At 50.3% G+C, this 23,149-nt stretch overlaps 2 long non-coding RNA genes and 1 pseudogene across 4 annotated transcripts; 2 read left to right on the forward strand and 1 right to left on the reverse strand.

The window, feature by feature from the left end:
- The first annotated feature begins 559 nt into the window (after positions 1-559).
- On the forward strand, positions 560-4,524 carry LOC136626076 (uncharacterized). 2 transcript variants are annotated; one of them, XR_010792626.1, is made up of 4 exons: positions 560-833; positions 2,131-2,238; positions 2,393-2,566; positions 4,054-4,524. It is a non-coding gene; the product is annotated as an uncharacterized lncRNA (long non-coding RNA). The 2 variants fall into 2 exon arrangements; XR_010792625.1 differs by lacking the exon at positions 560-833 and having other exon boundaries at positions 1,978-2,238.
- A 1,479-nt stretch (positions 4,525-6,003) lies between these two features.
- Positions 6,004-10,069, reverse strand: LOC136626077 (uncharacterized). Of its 2 annotated transcripts, XR_010792628.1 has the most exons (4): positions 9,794-10,069; positions 7,954-8,061; positions 7,626-7,799; positions 6,004-6,295 (listed from the first exon to the last, which is right to left on the reverse strand). It is a non-coding gene; the product is annotated as an uncharacterized lncRNA (long non-coding RNA). The 2 variants fall into 2 exon arrangements; XR_010792627.1 differs by lacking the exon at positions 9,794-10,069 and having other exon boundaries at positions 7,954-8,235.
- Positions 10,070-10,114: 45 nt separating this feature from the next.
- Positions 10,115-23,149, forward strand: part of LOC136626620 (nuclear pore complex protein Nup155 pseudogene) — a 105,527-nt pseudogene continuing 92,492 nt past the window's right edge.

Raw genomic sequence — 23,149 nt, forward strand, 5'->3', positions numbered from 1 at the left:
CATATACACACACTGCAGTATACAGCCATATATACAAACTATACATACCGGTAGTATACAGCCATATGGACACACATACATAGTATACAGCCATATACACACACATACATAGTATACAGCATATATACACACACAAACATAGTATAGAGCATATATACACACACTATACATAGTATACAGCATATTAACACATACATAGTATACAGCAAATATACACACATATGAGCAGACTACATACACCAGACGTGCAGCAGAGTGAAGCTTCTCTCCGTGGGCGCAGTAGGAGCTCCGAGGCTCCGCAGAGCCGCTCACCATGATGTAATCCTGCGGAGGGCATATTAACTTTTTCTTCCCCAGTTCTGCCTAAACTCAGCAATTCAAGCAACCTTAGGGTTAGGGTTTAGGCTTGGGCTTAGTTGCCGACCCTCCTACGGCCGTGCTGCTGCTTGTTTAACTACCCCGTGCACATCTCCAAAGGGGGTGTGTCCCCAACAACCAATCAGGTCGCTGGAATCGCTCACTGCTACTGAACTGCGGCTGAAATCCCAAATATGCCTCCCGGCTGCATATTAACACATTCTGCCGCAGTTCTACAGCGCGGCCGATTCAGCCAATCAGCTGGCTGGAATCGGCACCACGTGACACAGCGGCGTGCCCGCGCATTGCCGTGCACGATGAGCTGTGCCCGCGCGTCACGTGGGCTGTGACGTCACCGTGCCTTGCATTTGCCCGCGGATTTTGAACAGTATTGATCTACGGAGGAAGCAAGCTGATGGTTGGAGCCTTTTCCCCAATTTACAAGATGGGAGAGTAAGATTTGTGCGCTACGTGTGGTGAGTACCCACCTGAGATTTGTGCGCTGTGCGCTACGCTGTGCGCTACGTGTGGAGACGCGGTTACCTGAGATTTGTGCGCTGTGCGCTACGTGTGGAGACGCGGTTACCTGAGATTTGTGCGCCGTGCGCTACGCTGTGCGCTACGTGTGGAGACGCGGTTACCTGAGATTTGTGCGCTGTGCGTGTGGAGACGCGGTCACCTGAGATTTGTGCGCTACGTGTGGAGACGCGGTTACCTGAGATTTGTGCGCCGTGCGCTACGCTGTGCGCTACGTGTGGAGACGCGGTTACCTGAGATTAATGCGCCGTGCGCTACGCTGTGCGCTTCGTGTGGAGACGCGGTTACCTGAGATTAATGCGCTGTGCGCTACGCTGTGCGCTACGTGTGGAGACGCGGTCACCTGAGATTTGTGCGCCGTGTGCTGCGCTGTGCGCTACGTGTGGAGACGCGGTTACCTGAGATTTGTGCGCTGTGCGCTACGCTGTGCGCTACGTGTGGAGACGCGGTTACCTGAGATTTGTGCGCTACGTGTGGAGACGCGGTTACCTGAGATTTGTGCGCTATGTGTGGAGACGCGGTTACCTGAGATTTGTGCGCCGTGCGCTACGCTGTGCGCTACGTGTGGAGACGCGGTTACCTGAGATTAATGCGCCGTGCGCTACGTGTGGAGACGCGGTCACCTGAGATTTGTGCGCTGTGCGCTACGTGTGGAGACGCGGTCACCTGAGATTTGTGCGCCGTGCGCTACGCTGTGCGCTATGTGTGGAGACGCGGTCACCTGAGATTTGTGCGCCGTGCGCTACGCTGTGTGCCATGTGTGGAGACGCGGTTACCTGAGATTTGTGCGCCGTGCGCTATGTGTGGAGACACGGTTACCTGAGATTTGTGCGCCGTGCGCTACGCTGTGCGCTATGTGTGGAGACGCGGTTACCTGAGATTTGTGCGCCGTGCGCTACGCTGTGCGCTATTTGTGGAGACGCGGTTACCTGAGATTTGTGCGCTGTGCGCTACGCTGTGCGCTACGTGTGGAGACGCGGTTACCTGAGATTTGTGCGCTGTGCGCTACGTGTGGAGACGCGGTCACCTGAGATTTGTGCGCTGTGCGCTACGTGTGGAGACGCGGTCACCTGAGATTTGTGCGCCGTGCGCTACGTGTGGAGACGCGGTCACCTGAGATTTGTGCGCTGTGCGCTACGTGTGGAGACAACACCCAAGATTTGTGCGCTACGTGTGGTGAGTACGTCACCTGAGATTTGCGCGACGCCACCTGGCGCAACCTGTCTTTTTTTGCAGATTTGTGCGCCTTATTGCAAAATTACGTGTGGAGAGGATCCTGACGTTTGGACGCGTTTCGAGAAGAATTTCGCTTTGCTAGGACACCACCTGACATCACTCAGCGAGGTAAGCTGCTGCATCTGCCCAAATTTTCATCGCGTGCATCTGCTCATATGCGCATATTTGGCGCATATTTGCAGGTTTTCGCTTGCATCTGCTGATATGCGCATATTTGCAGGTTTTCGCTTGCATGTGGTGATATGCTCTCCGTTTTCCACAGGACGACTCGTGTGGAGAGGAACCTGACATTTGGCTGCGTTTTGTACAACGTACGGAACCGGAGATTAGCGTTTTAGGTGCTGATCTCACATTTGCCCCCCGCCTTTTGGAGAGGACGACTCTTCTGGAGAGGAATTTCGCTTTGCTAGGACACCACCTGACATAACTCGGCGAGGTAAGCTGCTGCATCTGCCAAATTTTTCATTGCTTGCATCTGCTCATATGTACATGCATGCCTGCCTGTATGCGTACATGCGTGTATGCCTGTATGCGTACATACGTGTATGCGTACATGCGTGCCTGCCTGTATGCGTACATGCGTGCCTGCCTGTATGCGTACATGCGTGCCTGCCTGTATGCGTACATGCGTGCCTGCCTGTATGCGTACATGCGTGCCTGCCTGTATGCGTACATGCGTGCATGCCTGTATGCGTACATGCGTGCATGCCTGTATGCGTACATGCCTGTATGCGTACATGCGTGCATGCCTGTATGCGTACATGCGTGCATGCCTGTATGCGTATATGCGTGCATGCCTGTATGCGTACATGTGTGCATGCCTGTATGCGTGCCTGTATGCGTATATGCGTGCGTGCCTGTATGCGTATATGCGTGCGTGCCTGTATGCGTACATGCGTGCGTGCCTGTATGCGTACATGCGTGCATGCCTGTATGCGTGCCTGTATGCGTATATGCCTGCATGCCTGTATGCGTACATGCGTGTATGCGTGCATGCCTGTATGCGTATATGTGTGCATGCCTGTATGCGTACATGTGTGCATGCCTGTATGCATGCCTGTATGCGTATATGCGTGCATGCCTGTATGCGTGCCTGTATGCGTATATGCGTGCATGCCTGTATGCGTGCCTGTATGCGTACATGCGTGCATGCCTCTATGCGTGCCTGTATGCGTACATGCGTGCATGCCTGTATGCGTGCCTGTATGCGTATATGCGTGCATGCCTGTATGCGTGCATGCCTGTATGTGTACATGCGTGTATGCGTACATGCGTGCATGTCTGTATGCGTATATGCGTGCATGCCTGTATGCGTACATGTGTGCATGCCTGTATGCGTATATGCGTGCATGCCTGTATGCGTGCCTGTATGCGTACATGCCTCTATGCGTGCCTGTATGCGTATATGCGTGCGTGCCTGTATGCGTGCCTGTATGCGTACATGCGTGCGTGCCTGTATGCGTGCCTGTGTGCGTGTATGCGTGCCTGTATGCGTACGTGCGTGCTTGTATGCGTACATGCCTTATGCGTACGTGCGTGCTTGTATGCGTACATGCCTTATGCGTACATGCATGTATGTATGTATACATGCATGTATGCTCACCCACTTACTCAGCCACCCCCTCTCTCTCACACACACACACTTGCTGTGTTAAATTCGTCTTATTGGCCGAAAAAGACATTACATCAGATTTGAGTATTTAATTACTTATTTTAGCAAACGTACAGGTTCCATCCCAATACTGCACCTAATCTGCACTAACTGAACAAACCTTCGGAGAAACATACCAATTGTCCAAATACGATGTCTTTATCTATTAAAGTAGGAGTGAAGAAAAGCAGGGACAGTGCAAGAACTATGAAAACCCACGGAATTAAGCCAATTGCAGGCAGGGTTAATTTTTTTTTTCTTCCTCGTTATAGGTCAGCTGATACGTTTTGGTCAGAATCTTGCACTGTGGTAACCGTTTCCGCTGCTCGCAACCAGAGTTGAATCACCAGAGAGCCAGAAGTTCCCAGATGTTGGCTCCGGAGGACGCTTAAAAGCTGGAAATGGCCCATCACCTGCTATGGAAATACATCATCAGGATCTGATGGAGCAGTACGATGAAGATTGTCAGGTTGCATGTGATGCTGCTCACTGTCCCTCGTTAGTCGGTTCACAGTTTATACACTAAGCTATTTATCCCCTTAGAGAACAAGCCTGTTTGCGCCTTAGTGACAGACCGAAAATTTGGAACTTTACATGTGTCACTTGACATATCATAAGTCCGTAAAGGTTTTGCATATCCAAGTGACTGACATTTTTTTCTTCCCCTTGTTGTACTTCTGTTAGGTAGTAAAAAAGGACTGTTAAAAGTTGTGTATATTTATTAAAATTGCTACTTTGCACAATTTTGAATTTTCATTTTTTCACATTGTCAAATGTCATATATAAAATAAGTGCAAACATTCTGTACAAATCTCTGCGAACATATAGATTTCCATCTGTTCACTTTATTCTGGATGCACGGTTTAAAACCTTTGTAAATTTATTTTTTCCATTTAGGAGACGTACAAATTTAACATTTCTTTTCAGAATTTAGAGGAACACTTAGGCCTCATGTCTACGGGGAAAATCAGGCCCGCTACGGATTCTCCATGTAGAATCTGCAGCGGGTCCCTCCTGCCCCGCGGACATGAGCGCTGAAAATAACAATAAATCAGAATTAACTTACCTCTCACACGCTCCGGATACTTCCTTCGCTGCGGCGTCATCTTCTCTCGTCGCGGCCGGATCTTCTTTCTTCAGCTCAGCGGATGTGCATGATGACGTCGGTGACGTGCCCCGCACATGCGCCGGGCCAAAGCAAAATGATCCGGCCGCGACTGAGAGAAGATGGTGCCGCGGCGAAGAGAAGAAACGGAGCGGATGGGAGGTGAGTTTATTCTGATTTATTGTTATTTTCAGCGCTCATGTCCGCGGGGCAGGAGGGACCCGTTACGGATTCTACATGGAGAATCCGGAGCGGGCCAGATTTTCCCCGTGGACATGAGGCCTTAATGTATTCTCTGAGAGGGTCAGGAGTATTTTGGCCCCACATTTATTTTTAGGAATGAATGCAATTTAGGAGACCAAATAATATTTAATTTTTAGAAAACATGTCCTTTTCAAGACCTTTTTTTTTCTATATTGCACATCAAAAGGAGGATTGAACCTCCGAAATGGATACCCCTGTTTTGTCTCGTGTTCACAAGTATACACAGTGTGGCCCTAATGTTATGTCTGTATGCACCACTGGGCCCAAAAAGAAAGGAGTAGTCAGTGGCTTTCTGAACAGACTGTTACAATCGTGTGAGCAGATAAAGCAGAGGGCCCACACGATCGTGACTAAAGGAGTGGTAGTCTAGTAGTATACACGCACACCGGGAACACAGGAGAGTCACACAGTATCCAGGCAACCAAGCCTGTGCTACAGGGGGGATGACAGTGGCCCTACCTAAGCGGGGACATCAGCCGAGTAAGAGGGCGGCCCAGCGATCTTAAGAACTGGGCCCTAGCAGATCCGAGGAGCCACACCACAGAACAGGAGTCATACACATGCCACATAACAGACACCGCCAACTGCATCAGGAACAGGACAGGGCACACCTCCAATTGCATCAGGAGCAGGACAGGGCACACCGCCAACTGCATCAGGAGCAGGACAGGGCACACCGCCAACTGCATCAGGAGCAGGACAGGGCACACCGCCAACTGCATCAGGAGCAGGACAGGGCACACCGCCAACTGCATCAGGAGCAGGACAGGGCACACCGCCAACTGCATCAGGAGCAGGACAGGGCACACCGCCAACTGCAACGTATAGTCAAAACACGACAGACTCCACCCAATTCAGATTTTATAATTTATTGCTAGTGTGGATGTTACAACAAGGTTCATTCCGTGATATAGACCAAAGGCGGCTGTGTTTATGGGTCTTTTCTGTTTACTGGATTGCAGTAAAATATTGCGCAGTTTTTCAGGATCCTCCGTCATAATTCTTTTTTTTTTTTTTTAAACGTATTAAAAAAAAAAGGGAGTCACTGGGAAAAAACAGTTCATAAAAAGAAGGGTTTCAAGATTGCTGAACGTCGAGGGTCTCTTCACTGTCCGCCAGCCTTCCCGTTCTCAAGGACATCAGATCTGCAGGAAATGAGAAATCAGCAGGTTAACAGTCACATCCCACCATTATTACTGATTCCTAGATCCGCTCAACCCACTTACAATGACCACTACTCCCCCAACCTGGACAGAAGAATTAGACATACATACATACAGGCATGCACGCACGCATGTATACACACACAGGCATGCACGTATACACGCATGCACGCACGTATCCACGCACGCACGTATCCACGCACGCACGTATACATACACGCACGCACGCATGCATGCACACAGGCACGCACGCACGCACACAGGCACGCACGCACGCACACAGGCACGCACGCACGCACACAGGCACGCACGCACGCACACAGGCACGCACGTACGCATACAAGCACGCACGTACGCATACAGGCATGCACACATGTACGCATACAGGCACGCATACAGGCATGCACGCATATACGCATACAGGCATGCACACAGGCACGCACGCATACAGGCATGCATGCACGCACGCATACAGGCATGCATGCACGCACGCATACAGGCATGCATGCACGCACGCATACAGGCATGCATGCACGCACGCATACAGGCATGCATGCACGCACGCATACAGGCATGCATGCACGCACGCATACAGGCATGCATGCACGCATACAGGCATGCATGCACGTACGCACACAGGCATGCACGCACGCACACAGGCATGCACGCACGCACACAGGCATGCACGTACGCATACAGGCATGCACGTACGCATACAGGCATGCACGCACGCATACAGGCATGCATGCACGCACGCATACAGGCATGCATGCACGCACGCATACAGGCATGCATGCACGCACGCATACAGGCATGCATGCACGCACGCATACAGGCATGCATGCACGTACGCACACAGGCATGCACGCACGCACACAGGCATGCACGTACGCATACAGGCATGCACGTACGCATACAGGCACGCACGCACGCATACAGGCACGCACGCACGCATACAGGCACGCACGCACGCATACAGGCACGCACGCACGCATACAGGCACGCACGCACGCATACAGGCACGCACGCACGCATACAGGCACGCACGCACGCATACAGGCACGCACGCACGCATACAGGCATGCACGCACGCATACAGGCATGAATGTGTGTACGCATACAGGCATGCATGCACGCATACAGGCATGAATGCGTGTACGCATACAGGCATGCGTGTACGCATACAGGCATGCATGCACGCACGCATACATGCATGTACGCATACAGGCATGCATGCATGTACGCATACAGGCATGCATGTACATATGAGCAGATGCAAGCAATGAAAAATGTGGCAGATGCAGCAGCTTACCTCGCCGAGTGACGTCAGGTGGTGTCCTAGCGAAGCGAAATTCCTCTCCAGAAGAGTCGTCCTCTCCAAAAGGCGGGGGGCAAATGTGAGATCAGCACCTAAAACGCCCATCTCCGGTTCCGTACGTTGTACAAAACGCAGCCAAATGTCAGGTTCCTCTCCACACGAGTCGTCCTGTGGAAAACGGAGAGCATATCACCACATGCAAGCGAAAACCTGCAAATATGCGCATATCAGCAGATGCAAGCGAAAACCTGCAAATATGCGCCAAATATGCGCATATGAGCAGATGCACGCGATGAAAATTTGGGCAGATGCAACAGCTTACCTCGCTGAGTGATGTCAGGTGGTGTCCTAGCAAAGCGAAATTCTTCTCGAAACGCGTCCAAACGTCAGGATCCTCTCCACACGTAATTTTGCAATAAGGCGCACAAATCTGCAAAAAAAGACAGGTTGCGCCAGGTGGCGTCGCGCAAATCTCAGGTGACGTACTCACCACACGTAGCGCACAAATCTTGGGTGTTGTCTCCACACGTAGCGCACAGCGCACAAATCTCAGGTGACGTGCTCACCACACGTAGCGCACAGCGCACAAATCTCAGGTGACCGCGTCTCCACACGTAGCGCACGGCGCACAAATCTCAGGTGACCGCGTCTCCACACGTAGCGCACAGCGCACAAATCTCAGGTGACCGCGTCTCCACACGTAGCGCACAGCGCACAAATCTCAGGTAACCGCGTCTCCACACGTAGCGCACAGCGTAGCGCACAGCGCACAAATCTCAGGTAACCGCGTCTCCACAAATAGCGCACAGCGTAGCGCACGGCGCACAAATCTCAGGTAACCGCGTCTCCACACATAGCGCACAGCGTAGCGCACGGCGCACAAATCTCAGGTAACCGTGTCTCCACACATAGCGCACGGCGCACAAATCTCAGGTAACCGCGTCTCCACACATAGCACACAGCGTAGCGCACGGCGCACAAATCTCAGGTAACCGCATCTCCACACATAGCGCACAAATCTCAGGTAACCGCGTCTCCACACGTAGCGCACGGCGCACAAATCTCAGGTAACCGCGTCTCCACACATAGCGCACAGCGTAGCGCACGGCGCACAAATCTCAGGTGACCGCGTCTCCACACATAGCGCACAGCGTAGCGCACAGCGCACAAATCTCAGGTAACCGCGTCTCCACACGTAGCGCGCGGCGCACAAATCTCAGGTAACCGCGTCTCCACACGTAGCGCACAGCGTAGCGCACGGCGCACAAATCTCAGGTGACCGCGTCTCCACACATAGCGCACAGCGTAGCGCACAGCGCACAAATCTCAGGTAACCGCGTCTCCACACGTAGCGCGCGGCGCACAAATCTCAGGTAACCGCGTCTCCACACGTAGCGCACAGCGTAGCGCACGGCGCACAAATCTCAGGTGACCGCGTCTCCACACATAGCGCACAGCGTAGCGCACGGCGCACAAATCTCAGGTGACCGCGTCTCCACACGTAGCGCACAGCGCACAAATCTCAGGTGACCGCGTCTCCACACGTAGCGCACGGCGCATTAATCTCAGGTAACCGCGTCTCCACACGTAGCGCACAGCGTAGCGCACGGCGCACAAATCTCAGGTAACCGCGTCTCCACACATAGCGCACAAATCTCAGGTAACCGCGTCTCCACACGTAGCGCACAGCGTAGCGCACAGCGCACAAATCTCAGGTAACCGCGTCTCCACACGTAGCGCACAGCGCAGCACACGGCGCACAAATCTCAGGTGACCGCGTCTCCACACGTAGCGCACAGCGTAGCGCACAGCGCATTAATCTCAGGTAACCGCGTCTCCACACGAAGCGCACAGCGTAGCGCACGGCGCATTAATCTCAGGTAACCGCGTCTCCACACGTAGCGCACAGCGTAGCGCACGGCGCACAAATCTCAGGTAACCGCGTCTCCACACGTAGCGCACAAATCTCAGGTGACCGCGTCTCCACACGCACAGCGCACAAATCTCAGGTAACCGCGTCTCCACACGTAGCGCACAGCGTAGCGCACGGCGCACAAATCTCAGGTAACCGCGTCTCCACACGTAGCGCACAGCGCACAAATCTCAGGTAACCGCGTCTCCACACGTAGCGCACAGCGCACAAATCTCAGGTGGGTACTCACCACACGTAGCGCACAAATCTTACTCTCCCATCTTGTAAATTGGGGAAAAGGCTCCAACCATCAGCTTGCTTCCTCCGTAGATCAATACTGTTCAAAATCCGCGGGCAAATGCAAGGCACGGTGACGTCACAGCCCACGTGACGCGCGGGCACAGCTCATCGTGCACGGCAATGCGCGGGCACGCCGCTGTGTCACGTGGTGCCGATTCCAGCCAGCTGATTGGCTGAATCGGCCGCGCTGTAGAACTGCGGCAGAATGTGTTAATATGCCTCCCGGCTACTCTGTGTTGCAGTTCTGCAGGAAGAAGAGACAGGAGTCACGTGAGCTGTCAAACCCCGCTCGAGCTCCGCGGGTCACGTGTCCTCCCGCGCGCACCTGATGTCACAACAGACTGCACACGGCTCAACTGACAGTTGAGAGTCGCGCTCAACCCGTATGGACGACGCGATGGACGCAGCCAAGAAGAGGATCCAGCGCCTGCTGCACGAGGCCTCAGCCTACAGGGACTTGTCATCCGCCCTGGACCTTCGGGACAGCCCTGCTCTGTCAGGTAACTCCCCTGCTGATTACCCTCTGCAGGCCCCTCATCTGCTCGGTGTCGCCCCCACACTCCCGGTGGTCAGCGCTGTGCACACAGTGCCGCTTCCCCCGGAGATGTTAGATTATTTTAACCCCATGAAGAACACGCATTGCATGATGGGAGTGTTCCCTGAGATCAGCCAGGCTTGGCTGGCCATTAGCAGTGACCTCTTCCTGTGGGACTTCCGCACCGGCCGGAATGTCACTCGCTTTGGTGGCCTCAGGGACACAATCGTGTGTGCTGGACTGGTCAGACCTCAAGAAGGTGTCGTCCAGCCACAGACATCCCATCTGCTAATCATTGCCACTCCGGTCACACTTGTTGTATTAGGAGTGAGCTGTCTGCAGCCTGAAGATCCCCATGACAACCCTTCTGGGCAGATCCAGCTGCTAGAAGAGCCCTTGTATTCTGCCGCTGCAGAAGATACCTACGTATCTGTCGCCGGCACACACAATGGGCGCATCTTTCTGTCTGGTACATCCGGCTGCTTGTATGAAGTGGTCTACCGGGCTGAAGCCGGCTGGCTTAGCCCCAAGTGGCAGATTATTAACTGTACGCGGAGCGCGGCCGGCGTGCTGCTCGCCTCCTGGCTTCTAAGCAGACATGACCCCGTCGTTCAGATCGCTGTGGATGACAGCCGGAACATCTTGTATACCCGCTCTGAGAGCGGCGTACTACAGGTCTATGACTTGGGTCCAGATGGCAGCGGAATAACCAAAAAGGCGTCAGTATTCCAGGACGCCATTGTATCCGCTGCTGTAGGGATCGCCAAGACAGCCGACCCGTCACTCTTCAGGCCCATCATTCAGATTGCTGTCATTGAAGATTCAGAATCTGTGAATTGTGACTTGGTGGCTATTACTGGCGCCGGCGTCCGCCTTTACTTTACATCCGCCCCGTCAAAGCGGCCCGCAGCTCAGCCCTGGCGATTGGATTTAGTCCATATTCGCCTACCGCCCGGATTTATAGACTCTGCCACCGTGGACAAGCCATCAAACGTCCATCAAGTGCTTTATAGCGATGGCGTTTTCCTTATGGCAGCTGCTGAAAACGCCGTCTATGACCAACTATGGTGCATCAACCATAACTGCGTCCCATTTCAGAACCAATTAATGGAAACACATGCCGTAAAACATCTGCGGGGTCATTCCTGTGTAATTGCGTCTGTCAAGGACTCTTCCGTCCAACAACATATGGTTCCAGCCAGAATGTTTGTTGTGCTCTCCGCACATGGAAGCCATATCTTCTCTCTGGTCAGACCGGTGGAGCAGCTTCAGGATCCTCTCATCGACGCTTATGAAGATGAAGATGAGCAGAAGACTGAACAACTTTTTAAGGTGTATCACCCGGACCAGGCCTGTGCAGCTAGTTTACACCTTGCGTGTTCTACTGCTGCCTCCGATCAGAAGCTGTCTACCTGGGCTACTGAGGTATTTTTCAGATATGGAGGAATAGCGCAGGTGAAGAATAACTCTTCACTTCCCGCACCCAATAACACCAGGGCAAATAACACCATATCTGTTGGGTCACCCTTACCCACACGTAGCCAGATACCAAATAAACGCTTCCAGGGTTCAACTCAACAACATTTTTCTGGAGGACACAATGGGATTTACATCTATTTTACCAGCATTATTCACCTCATCTGGGATAAAGACCTCATAGTCGAAAGAACATGCAAGAATGACAACGGTGACTTCATAAAAATGGATAGTGGCATCTCCGGAGAACTTCTGCAATCAGCTCTACGAGACCTCAGAGACTTACAAGAATTTCTGGAGAGAAATTTTAATTTTGGAACGGGCACCCTCAGAGATCTAAAGTCTAAATATGAGAGCACGATCCCTCGTGGCAACAGGGCGACCACCGGCACAAGGCAGAAGCTGAAGAACAGTTCTGGAAAAGCCTTCAGTTTCCTAAAGCGTGATACCAACACCTGCCATCACCAAGAGGTACATGACGAGTGTCACACTGAGGCCCCGCTAACGGAGAAGACCTCCCTTCAAGGAATTCACCAGTTGGTGAAGAAGACCTGCCAAACCTTAGCGGTGTGGAACCAGTTCTGTGAGCCCCACTTTCACCAGGTAGTGTCTGGGCTTCGCAAGGAGTTGCAGAAGCAGCTGAAAAACATGACCTTTAAAGATCTAGTCATCCGGGGGAAGAAGCTGACCAAGACTCTCATCGCATCATTGATCGACTGCCATATCCGTCACAATGTAAATACGGATGAGGTGATCTCTTACCTGCAGCACATGTGCCCGATATTTTACAGCAGTGAAGATGCCATATTGTCCAAGGCTTATGTACTTATACAACGATCCCTTCAAGTCAACAACAAGTATGATAAAGAACAATTGCTGCGCGCGTCACTGCAGGAGTACCAGAAAGTATGTCACCTTCTTGACTTGGCTAGTGTTTGTGGCAAGTACAGACAGCAGTGTTTTTATGAGGGTGTAGTACAGCTGTGCCTTACATATGCTGGAAACAAGGATCCGCAAGGCCTTGGTTTGCGCTATCTGAAGAACGGTGAGCCCGAAGGCGATGAGTTGGGCTTACAAGCATTTGAAACCAAGATGCACAGCTACAAAATCATCATTGATTTACTGCAAGAGCTGGTCAACCAAAGGAAATCTGCTCCCCGAAGAGTAACCACAAAGCACGGCCCCTCTGGACTTCTTTTTCACCAGATACTGGAATTGCTTCCGCGCTCTGCAGATGAATTCTTCCATATTGTGTTATTCAACTGGCTCATCAAGGTTGATCTCACAGACGTCCTGCTGGAGCTGAAGTCACCTTTTCTGGAGTCTCATTTGGTGCGCATGTCCAACCATGAGGACAACGAAGTGCGCTACATGAATTTATTGTTCTGTTACTACCAGAAGAAGGGAAGTCCCATCAAAGCTGCCAGGGTGATGGCCAAACTAGCGGACTACGAGAGCCCCAACATCTCTCTGAAAGGAAGGATTGAATACTTATCTAGAGCCATCTTGTGTGCCAGAACCACCAATGGCCAGTATGGACGTGCTGAAGATTCAGAACTCATACATAAGCTGGAAGACTTAATGGATGTCGCTAAAGTACAGCTTGAAATCCAGAAAGTGCTACTCAGGAAATACTCCCAACATCCCCCAGCACAGACTGCTGCGGCACAGCTTGATTCACAGGTAATCGACCTTACAGCTCTGTATGAGAAATTTGCAGACCCATTCCAGCTTTCAGAGTGCAAGCTTGCAATCCTTAGATGTGCTTCTTTTTCTAATGCTTTCTTGGTGCAGCAGATATGGAAGGAAATCATACAAACAGAGTTGAAGGACAGCGTAGAGATGGATGCTGCCGACAGGATGCAACTGCTGAACCTGAAGTTGGTCTCACTGGGCAAGATCTATGCCAGCACTCCCATGTATCTTCCTCTTCAGTTTTTGGCTCAGTACCTGGAACAACAAGTCTGCTCCTTGGATTGGCCGGCAGACTTTGGGTTAAAGACAATATTGGAGATGAATGTGCCGTTTCCCACGTGATCTCAGAATTGGGAATCCCTTCTGGACGGAGGTGAAGAAGCCTTTCCTTCTGCCGCAATGTATTCATGGGCTGCTCCCCGCATATGGAAATGACCATAATATCGTCCAGAGCCTTGACAGACAGCAATTTAACACAACCTGTGTTCCAATGCATCAGATCACACGGGCGTATTTCCAAGCCAATATAGCTCCGGGCGTTTTTACATTGGGCCCAAAAGATAGTCCAGGAACATCGGCCGCTGCATGGGCTCCTATGCTTAGCTCCGCCCCTTCCATTGCACAGAACCAGCAGGGAGGAACAAGAGGTAAGCCTGCGATTGGAAGGGAGGGGAAATGGGCAATGATAAAACATCAATCTATTTTATGTTGATCCAGGGATTATTCTGGATCAGCCGCCATTCTCCATGCTCCACATCTTACTCTACTGCTAGAAATATTGGGCATCTTGTCCTGCTGCATAGATAACATCGATCTGCTGTACCAACTTTCAAAATGTTGATCCAGGGATTATTCTGACTGCCATTATGGAGTCAGGAAGGATTTTTTTCCCCCAATGCCTCATTGGGTTTTTTTTGCCTTCCTCTGGATCAACAAGATAAGGTGGTACAGCAGAATGATGATATTCATGCATCAGGACAACATGTGCCACATTTAGAGCAGTAGGGAAAGATTTTGAGCATGGAGAACATGGACTTAAATGACAAGCCGAGGGAGAATGTGTAGAAGTTGGGAAAACATCAATCTAATTTACTCCCTTTTCTCAACAACCACTCATTCCACATTCCCCATTGGCTTATCAGTTCAGCCGACATTCTCCATGCTCCACATCTTACTGTACTGCTAGAAATATTGGGCATCTTGTCTTGCTGCATAGATAACATCGATCTGCCGTACCAACTTTCAAAATGTTGATCCAGGGATTATTCTGACTGCCATTATGGAGTCGGGAAGGAATTTTTTCCCCCAATGGGCTAATTTGGCTTCTGCCTCATTGGGGTTTTTTTGCCTTCCTCTGGATCAACAAGATAAGGTGGTACAGCAGAATGATGGTATTTATGCATCAGGACAACATGTGCCTCATTTAGAGCAGTAGAGAAAGATTTTAATCATGGAGACTGTGGACTTAAATGATAAGCCAAGGGAGAATGTGTAGAAGTTGGGAAAACATCAATCTATTTTACCACCTTTTCTCCACTTCCACTAATTCCACATTCTACATCGGCTTATCAGTTCAGCTGACATTCTTCATGCTCCACATCTTACTCTACTGCTAGAAATATTGGGCATCTTGTCCTCCTGCATAGATAACATCGATCTGCTATACCAACTTTCAAAATGTTGATCCAGGGATTATTCTGACTGCCATTATGGAGTCGGGAAGGAATTTTTTCCCCCAATGGGCTAAATTGGCTTCTGCCTCATTGGGGGTTTTTTGCCTTCCTCTGGATTAACATGATAAGGTGGTACAGCAGAATGATGGTATTTATGCATCAGGACAACATGTGCCTCATTTAGAGCAGTAGAGAATGATTTTGAGCATATAGAACATGGACTTAAATGACAAGCCGAGGGAGAATGTAGAATGTGTGGAAAGTGACAAAAGGTGGTTCAGCACATTGATGTTTTCTATACAGCAGGAGAAGATGCCCCATGTTGGGAGCAGAAGGGAAAGATATTGACCGTGGAGAATGTGGGCTTAATTGATAAGTCGATGGAGAATGTGTAGAAGTTGAGAAAACATCAATCTAATTTACTACCTTTTCTCAACAACCACTCATTCCACATTCACCATTGGCTTATCAGTTCAGCTGACATTCTCCATGCTTCAACTCTTCCTCTACTGCTAGAAATATTGGCCATCTTGTCTTGCTGCATAGATAACATCAATCTGCTGTACCAACTTTCAAAATGTTGATCCAGGGATTATTCTGACTGTCATTATGGAGTCGGGAAGGAATTTTTTCCTCCAATGGGCTAAATTGGCTTCTGCTTCATTGGGGGTTTTTTGCCTTCCTCTGGATCAACAGGGGGGGGGGGAACAGGCTGAACTAGATGGACATTGTCTCTCTTCAGCCTGTGTTATTATGTATTTGTGGGCAGCATGGTGTCTTAGAGATTATCACTGCTGCCTTGTAGGGCCATAATTAAAAGGGGTTGTCCATTTGCAAATGATTGATAGCCTATCTTTAGAATAGGCCTTCGCTAGCATATCCGCCAGGGTGTATTCACAGACATAGGTTAATGTAGTCAAGCACTCAGCTGATTTCTGCAGAAAGAAGACAGCTCTATTCCCAGGGCAGTTTTCAAAGGGAATTTGGACTGCACCACAAAGCAAGGCCGCTACAATGTGAAAGGAGCTATATGCTTCCTACAGAAATCAGCTCAGTGTACAATCACCCTGGCCTGGTAAACAGCTAATTGGTGAGGGTATTGTGTGATGGATCCACATCACTCTACTATTGATGACCTAAACTGATGATAGGCCACCAAAAGTTCACAACTAAACAACCCCTAGAAATTTGGCTATGGCAACATCTGCTGTGCATGGAGCTTGTTTTCCATGTGTTTGCCTGGTTTTTTTTTTTGTTGTTTTTTTTTTAGGATAGGGAACTCGCAAGGTAATGAGGACCCTTGACGTGGGTTGCGAGCTTACATATCTTGGCCAAAAGCGGTGGAAACTAACACCTCTGTATTGCATTCTACTTTGTCCATACACTTTGATTTTATATTGGCATAGCGTGGTGTTAGTACGTTTGGTGCACTTGGGGTGTTGGAGTATCTGCCAGGTCATCTATTCATGCCACTGCATTGTCAGTACATGACTTTTTTTTACTGGCAGACCATACCCAGTGCATATATAAACACACTGAGCAGTCACTGGCATCTCCTCAATATATTATTTATTGTTCATTTGCATCCACACAATGAAGAATAAGTTTCAGTGATGAAAAAACGTGCACAAACACGGCCATGTGAAGAAGCCCTAAGACCTGGATAAGTTAACACAATGGTGGAACTTGACATGTTTGCGTATTTTGGCCAAGATATAAACCAATACCTCATGTTATTTAATGAAGGAAGATAGAACAATTACGAGATTGATATTTTCTTTATTTAAATGAGTAAAAAGGTTATGAGTTCATGGGTAAAATGAAAAGAGGAGCTTCTACATGAAGGTATTGTGAGGTGCAGATGGGTTCACATGGCAGCCCAGAATCAAGGGAAGGTTCCTGGGTCTGCCATGTATTGCAGTCTATTAAGCTCTGTCACAGTCAGCTCTCAATAAAGCATCGTTAATAATACTATATACTACTGTAGAAGTGACCAAACTGTTGCAAGGTCAAATCACCAATGGGGACCAAAAAAAATTAGGATTATTAATTTTTTTTAAAAATATTTCAAAAATAAAATCTATTTAAATAAAAAAAAAAACCTTAAAGGGGTTGTCTGGCCAAGACAAGTGTATGTATGCACTTCTGTATGGCAATTACAAAGCACTTTGTAATATACATTGTGCATTGTTAATGAGCCATACAGAAGATATATACTTACAGGAGTGCCCCCTTCTTGTGTTGACGGTCCTGTTGTCCCTGGTTCCGACAAATTTCTTGCTTCTGTCTTCTCCTCTAGTCGAACTGTGGACTCGCGTTCCGTTTGTTTGCACATGCGCAGTAGCGCTCCTTGGGCTGTGAGTGCGTGCCTGTGTCTTCGCGCATGCGCAGTAGCGCTTGCTGTCTCGGGTTCGCGCGGCAGTTCGCGGTGAGGGTCTGCCGGTCTCAGCTGGAGGGTAAGTATTATTACTAGGGGCGGGGGCGGGGGCTGTGTCGGTGTGGGGTCTGTCACCATAACTTGTCACACAGGGGGGTGGGCTGTCACCATAACTTGTCGCACGGGGGAAAGTGGGTGGTGGGATGGGGGGCTGTCACAATTACTTGTTGCACAGGGGGTGTGTAGGGGGAGGTGGGCTGTCACCATTACTTGTCGTTTGGGGGGTGGGGGTGTCACCATTACCCGTCGCACGGGGGTTGGGTGGGGGAAAGGGGTCTGTCACCATTACTTGTTGCATGGGGGGGATGTCACCATTTCTTGTCGCATGGGGCGTGGGTGAGTGTGGGGAGGGGGGCTGTCACTATTACTTGTCACACGGGGGAGGGGGCCTGTTACCCTAACTTGTCGCACGGGGTGTGGGGAGGGAGGGCTGTTACTATTACTTGTCGCACAGGGGGTGGGGGGGCTGTCACATAAACTTGTCGTACGGGGGAGGGGGGCCTGTTACCCTAACTTGTCGCACGGGGTGTGGGGAGGGAGGGCTGTTACCATTACTTGTTGCACAGGGGCGGGTTGGTGGCCGGAGGGGGGGCTGTTGCTGTAACTTGTTGTGCCGAGGGCGGGGTGGTCGCTGTCGGGCTATCACTGTTCGGTTCGGGTGCGGTACTGGGACAGGTTTGTAATTGCCCAAGCAGTGATAGTAATCCCCAATAATTGCTACAGCAGTGATGATCACTTGGTGTCATTATCACTGCTGGGTAATTACTGTGTGTCACAATTACTGCTGGAGCAATTATTAAGGGGTAACTATCCCAGCAGTGATAGTGATCCCCAATGATTGCCCCAGCAGTGATAGTGAAGCCCCATATTATTACTGCTGGGGCAATTATTGGGGGTCACTATCACTTCTGGGGCAATTATTGGGGGTCACTATTATTGCAAGGGCAGTTGCCCCAGCAAAAATAGTGACTCCCCTAGCAGTGATAGTGACCCCCAATAATTGCCCCAGCAGTGAGTGACCCCTCAATAATTGTCCCAGCAGTGCTAATTACTGGGGGTCACTATCACTTCTGCAATTATTGGGGGGCACTGTTACCGCTGGGGCAATTATTGGGGGACACTATTAGTGCTGAGGTAATTGCTGGGGGTCACTATTAGTGCTGGAGCAACTATTGGGGGTCACTATTACCGCTGGGGCAATTATTGAGGGTTACTATTACTGCTGGAGCAACTATTGGGGGAGCACTGATGCTGCTGCGGCTGCTATTGTCGGTGCAGTGATGTTGCTGAGGCTAATATGGAGGGGGCGCTGATGCTGCTGTGGCTATTATGGAGTGTTTCACTATGCTATGTGGGGGCACTATGTTAGTTGGGGGCACACTGCACGATCACCATGTTGGGGCACTGTGAGGGGGGGGGCACTGGTAGCACCATGTGGGGGCACTATGTGGGAGCACTATGGGGGCTCTATGTTATGTGGAGGCACTAGGTGAAGTCACTGTGGTAGCACCATGTGGGGGCACAATAAGAGTTGTGAGGGGTAGTATTACTGGCGCTGCCACTGACTGACCCAGCCAGCCTCCCATCCAGTGTAATCCTGCCTGTGCAGGGATGGGAGGAGGTGAGCAGTGACTATTGTGAATGTTGGGTGCTGTGTTATCTATATATAGGTGTCTCCTCTCAGTGTAATCCTGCCTGTGCAGGGAGGCGAGCACTGTGGGGATACTATGTTATGTGGGGGTGCACTGTGGGGGTATACTGTGGGAGCACTATGTGGGAGCAATATGGCAGCACTATGATATGTGGGCAGGCTCTATGGGAGCACCATGTGGCGGCACTGTATGGGCGGGCACTATATAGGTGCACCATGTAGAGGCACTGTGGGGGCACTATGTAGGTGCACCATCTAGAGGCACTGTGGGGGCACTATGTAGGTTCACCATGTGGGGGCACTGTGGGTACGCCGTGTGGGGGCACTATGTGGGAGCACCATGTTATGTGGGGGCACTGTGGTAGCACCATGTGGGAACACTATGTGGGAGCGCTATGGGGCTCCATGTTATGTGGGGGCGCACTATGCGGGAGCAGTATAGGGGTACTATGTTATGTTGGGGGTGCATTATGGGGGTACTATTTGGGAGCACCTCAGTGTAATCCTACCTGTGCAGGGAGGGGAGGAGGTGAGCTGTGACTATTGTAAATGGTAGGTCCTGTGTTATCTATATATAGGTGTTCTCGCTTAGTGTAATCCTGCCTGTGCAGGGAGGGGAGCTGTGCTTATTGTGAATAGTGGGTCTTGTGTTATCTATATCTAGTTGTCACCTCTCAGTGTAATCCTGTCTGTGCAGGGAGGAGAGGAGGTGAGCTGTGATTATTGTGAATGGTGGCTCCTGTGTTATCTATATATAGATGTCACCTCTCAGTGTAATCCTGTCTGTGCAGGGATGGCAGGAGGTGAACTGTGACTATTGTGAATGGTGCCTCCTGTGTTTTTTACATATGGGTGTCTCCTCTCAGTGTAATCCTGTCTGTGCAGTGATGGGAGGAGGTGAGCAGTGACTATTGTGAATGTTGGGTCCTGTTTTATCTATATATAGGTGTCTCCTCTCAGTGTAATCCTGCCTGTGCAGGGAGGCGCGCACTGTGGGGGCACTATGTTATGTGGGGGCGCACTGTGCGAACAGCATGGGGGCACCGTGTTGTGCACCATATGGGGGCACCATGTACGGGGACTTTGTAGGAGAACTGAGGGGAACACTATGCATGTGCACCATGTGGGGGCACCATATAGGGGCACTGTGTGGGGGCACTATAAAGGTGCACCATGTAGGGGCACTGTGTGTGCACCATGTGGGGGCACTGTGCAGGTGCTACTTGTGGGGCCACTATCTAAGTGCACCATGGGGGGCACTAACTAGGTGCACCATGTGGTGGCACTGTGGGTACACCTTGTAGGAGCACTGTGGGGGCACTATGTAGGTGCATCGTGGGGGCCACTGTGTGTTTGTGTGGGCCACTGTGGGAATACTCTCACTTTTAAATAGTTTCAATGGGAGAGCATTGGGATCTCCTGCTCCTGCTGGTGACAACTGTAGCAGGAGATTCCTTCATCTCCCCAGCATGTCTCCATATCACTGGACACTGTGACAATGATGTGACAATGATGTGAAAATGATGTGACAATGATGTCACAGTGTTCAGTGATGAGGGGACATGCCGGGGAGTTGAAGGAATCTCCTGTCAGAGCTATCACCAGCAGTGGTAAGTGATCGCAATGCTCTCCCATTGAGGGCGGACACCCACTGGTGACATTTTCTATCTTGCGCTGCGAGAGCAAGTGAAAACGCTTGCCTCACAGCGCAAGAAAGAAGCCGCAATGAAACTGGGATATCGCCAGTCTTTTCAATGGGGCAAGCGGCAGCTACGCTAGCCCCATTGAAAAGATGAGGAGAATACCGTGGACTTCTGCCACAGCTGTGGCAGAAGTGCAGCATGCTATCCCATTGCTTTCAAGGGGATCGGCGCTGCTGCCGGTCCAATTGAAAGCAGTGGTTTTTGGCAAACCCTGCAGCATGATTTTCGGGGAAGAGCTTGAAATATAAGCCCTTCCTTCCCTGAAAATCATCAATAAGTGGTAAAAAAATGTAAAAAAAAAAAGTACTCACCTATCCGCCGCTCACACGCGTCCTCCGGCTGGCTCCCCGACACTGCTATCCAGCACTTTCAGCAGGCGGGGATTTAAAAATGCCTCCTGAAAGGGCTGTGCTGCTTGGCTGAGCGATTAGCCAATAGCAGCTAGTGCTTAGCTATTGGCTGAGCGCTCAGTCAATTACAAATAGTGCTTAGCTATTCATTAATGAATAGCACTATCTTAGCTATTCATGAATGAATAGCTAAGAACTATCTGTAATTGGCTGAGCGCTCAGCCAATAGCAATGTCGGGGAGCCAGCTGGAGGACGCGTGTGAGCAGCGGATAGGTGAGTACTTTTAAAAAAAAATTTTTTACCACTTATTGATGATTTTCAGGGAAGTGCTTATATTTCAAGCCCTTCCCCGAAAATCATGCTGCAGGGTTTTCCAAAAACCACTGCTTTTAATGGGATCGGCAGCAACGCCGATCCCATTTAAAGCAATGGGATAGCATGCTGCACTTCTGCCACAGCTGTCACAGCTGTGGCAGAGGATTCCTTCATCCCGGCCATGCCCGGGGCTGCCGCTGGCCGCATTGAAAAGACAGGCAATGTCCCGCGCGGCTGCCGGCCCCGTTGAAAGCAGTAAAGGGATTCCCCGCAGGGGTACGTGGCTGTTTTCACATGAAACGCTGCGCATCCAGGAGACTCACATGGATGGAGAGAGCGATATCAGGCCGTCACTCACAGCTTGATATTGCTTTTCCCATCACAGCACGCGCCTCTCTTAATGACGCCAGTCTTTCAGTCATTCGACCGGCGTCGTCAGGAGCGCGCACGCTCAAGAGGAGAGAGAGCAGCGCATCATGGGAAGTACCCTGGTGGCGCCATCTTTAGGTCAGCTTTACAAGGAGAAGATAAGGAATAAAAAGGTTAGCGGAATATCGTTTTTACGTGTAATGCTGCATAGTATGATCCTTTTAATCTACAGGGCATTAACCCCTTGAGTGGCGGGTTTCCTACCACCCTGTCGTGCCCACCAGGGCAGGTTTTTTAAAATGGTCTAATCATTGAATTTCAACTAATTTTGCAGCTGCGTCTCAAGAGCCATAACTTTTTCATTTTTCCATTGACATGGCCATATAAGGGCTTGTTTTTTGCGGGACAAGTTGTGATTTTTTAAACAGGGGGGAGGAAAAAAAGAAATGGGGAAAAAAGAAAAAAAGGGGCCATGTCATTAAGGGGTTAAATAATGTATTAACTTCCTTCTCTGGGTCATTATGACGCATGGATACCACATGTGTGATTGTATTTTTGATTTTTTACAAAGTAAAGGGAGACAAGTGTTTTTATAATTTTTTAAATAATTTTTAACCTTTTTTATTTTTATTTTTTAAAATTTTTAATTTTTTTTGTCCCTTTAGGGGACTTCCACAGGGACCCATCAGGACCCCTGATCACATTCCGGGGGTCCGATGGTGACAGCCCTTTACATGATGCAGTGACAGCCCTTTACATGCTGCGGTCACATAGACTGCAGCATGTAAAGGGTTAACACAGCAGAGATCGGAGGTTTTCTCTGATCTCTGCTGTAAGAGCTAGTACCTAGCTATCCTCTCACAGCCAAGCGCTAGCTCTCCCTGCCACAGAGACCATCGGCTTGCTTCTGACAAGCCGATGGTCTCTATGTGGCAACCTGTAAACAAAGCAGGAGATTGTTGACAGGACTGTCACAGTGTTCAGTGATGAGAGGGCTGTAGCTGGGACGAAAGAATCCTGTCACTGCTATCCCATTATTTTCAATGGGGCCAGCGCTGCTGCCACCCCGTTGAAAGCAATGGGATGAAGGCAACCCCTGCA

Source organism: Eleutherodactylus coqui, chromosome 4 (assembly GCF_035609145.1).
Source record: "Eleutherodactylus coqui strain aEleCoq1 chromosome 4, aEleCoq1.hap1, whole genome shotgun sequence".
NCBI classification, from domain to species: domain Eukaryota; kingdom Metazoa; phylum Chordata; class Amphibia; order Anura; family Eleutherodactylidae; genus Eleutherodactylus; species Eleutherodactylus coqui.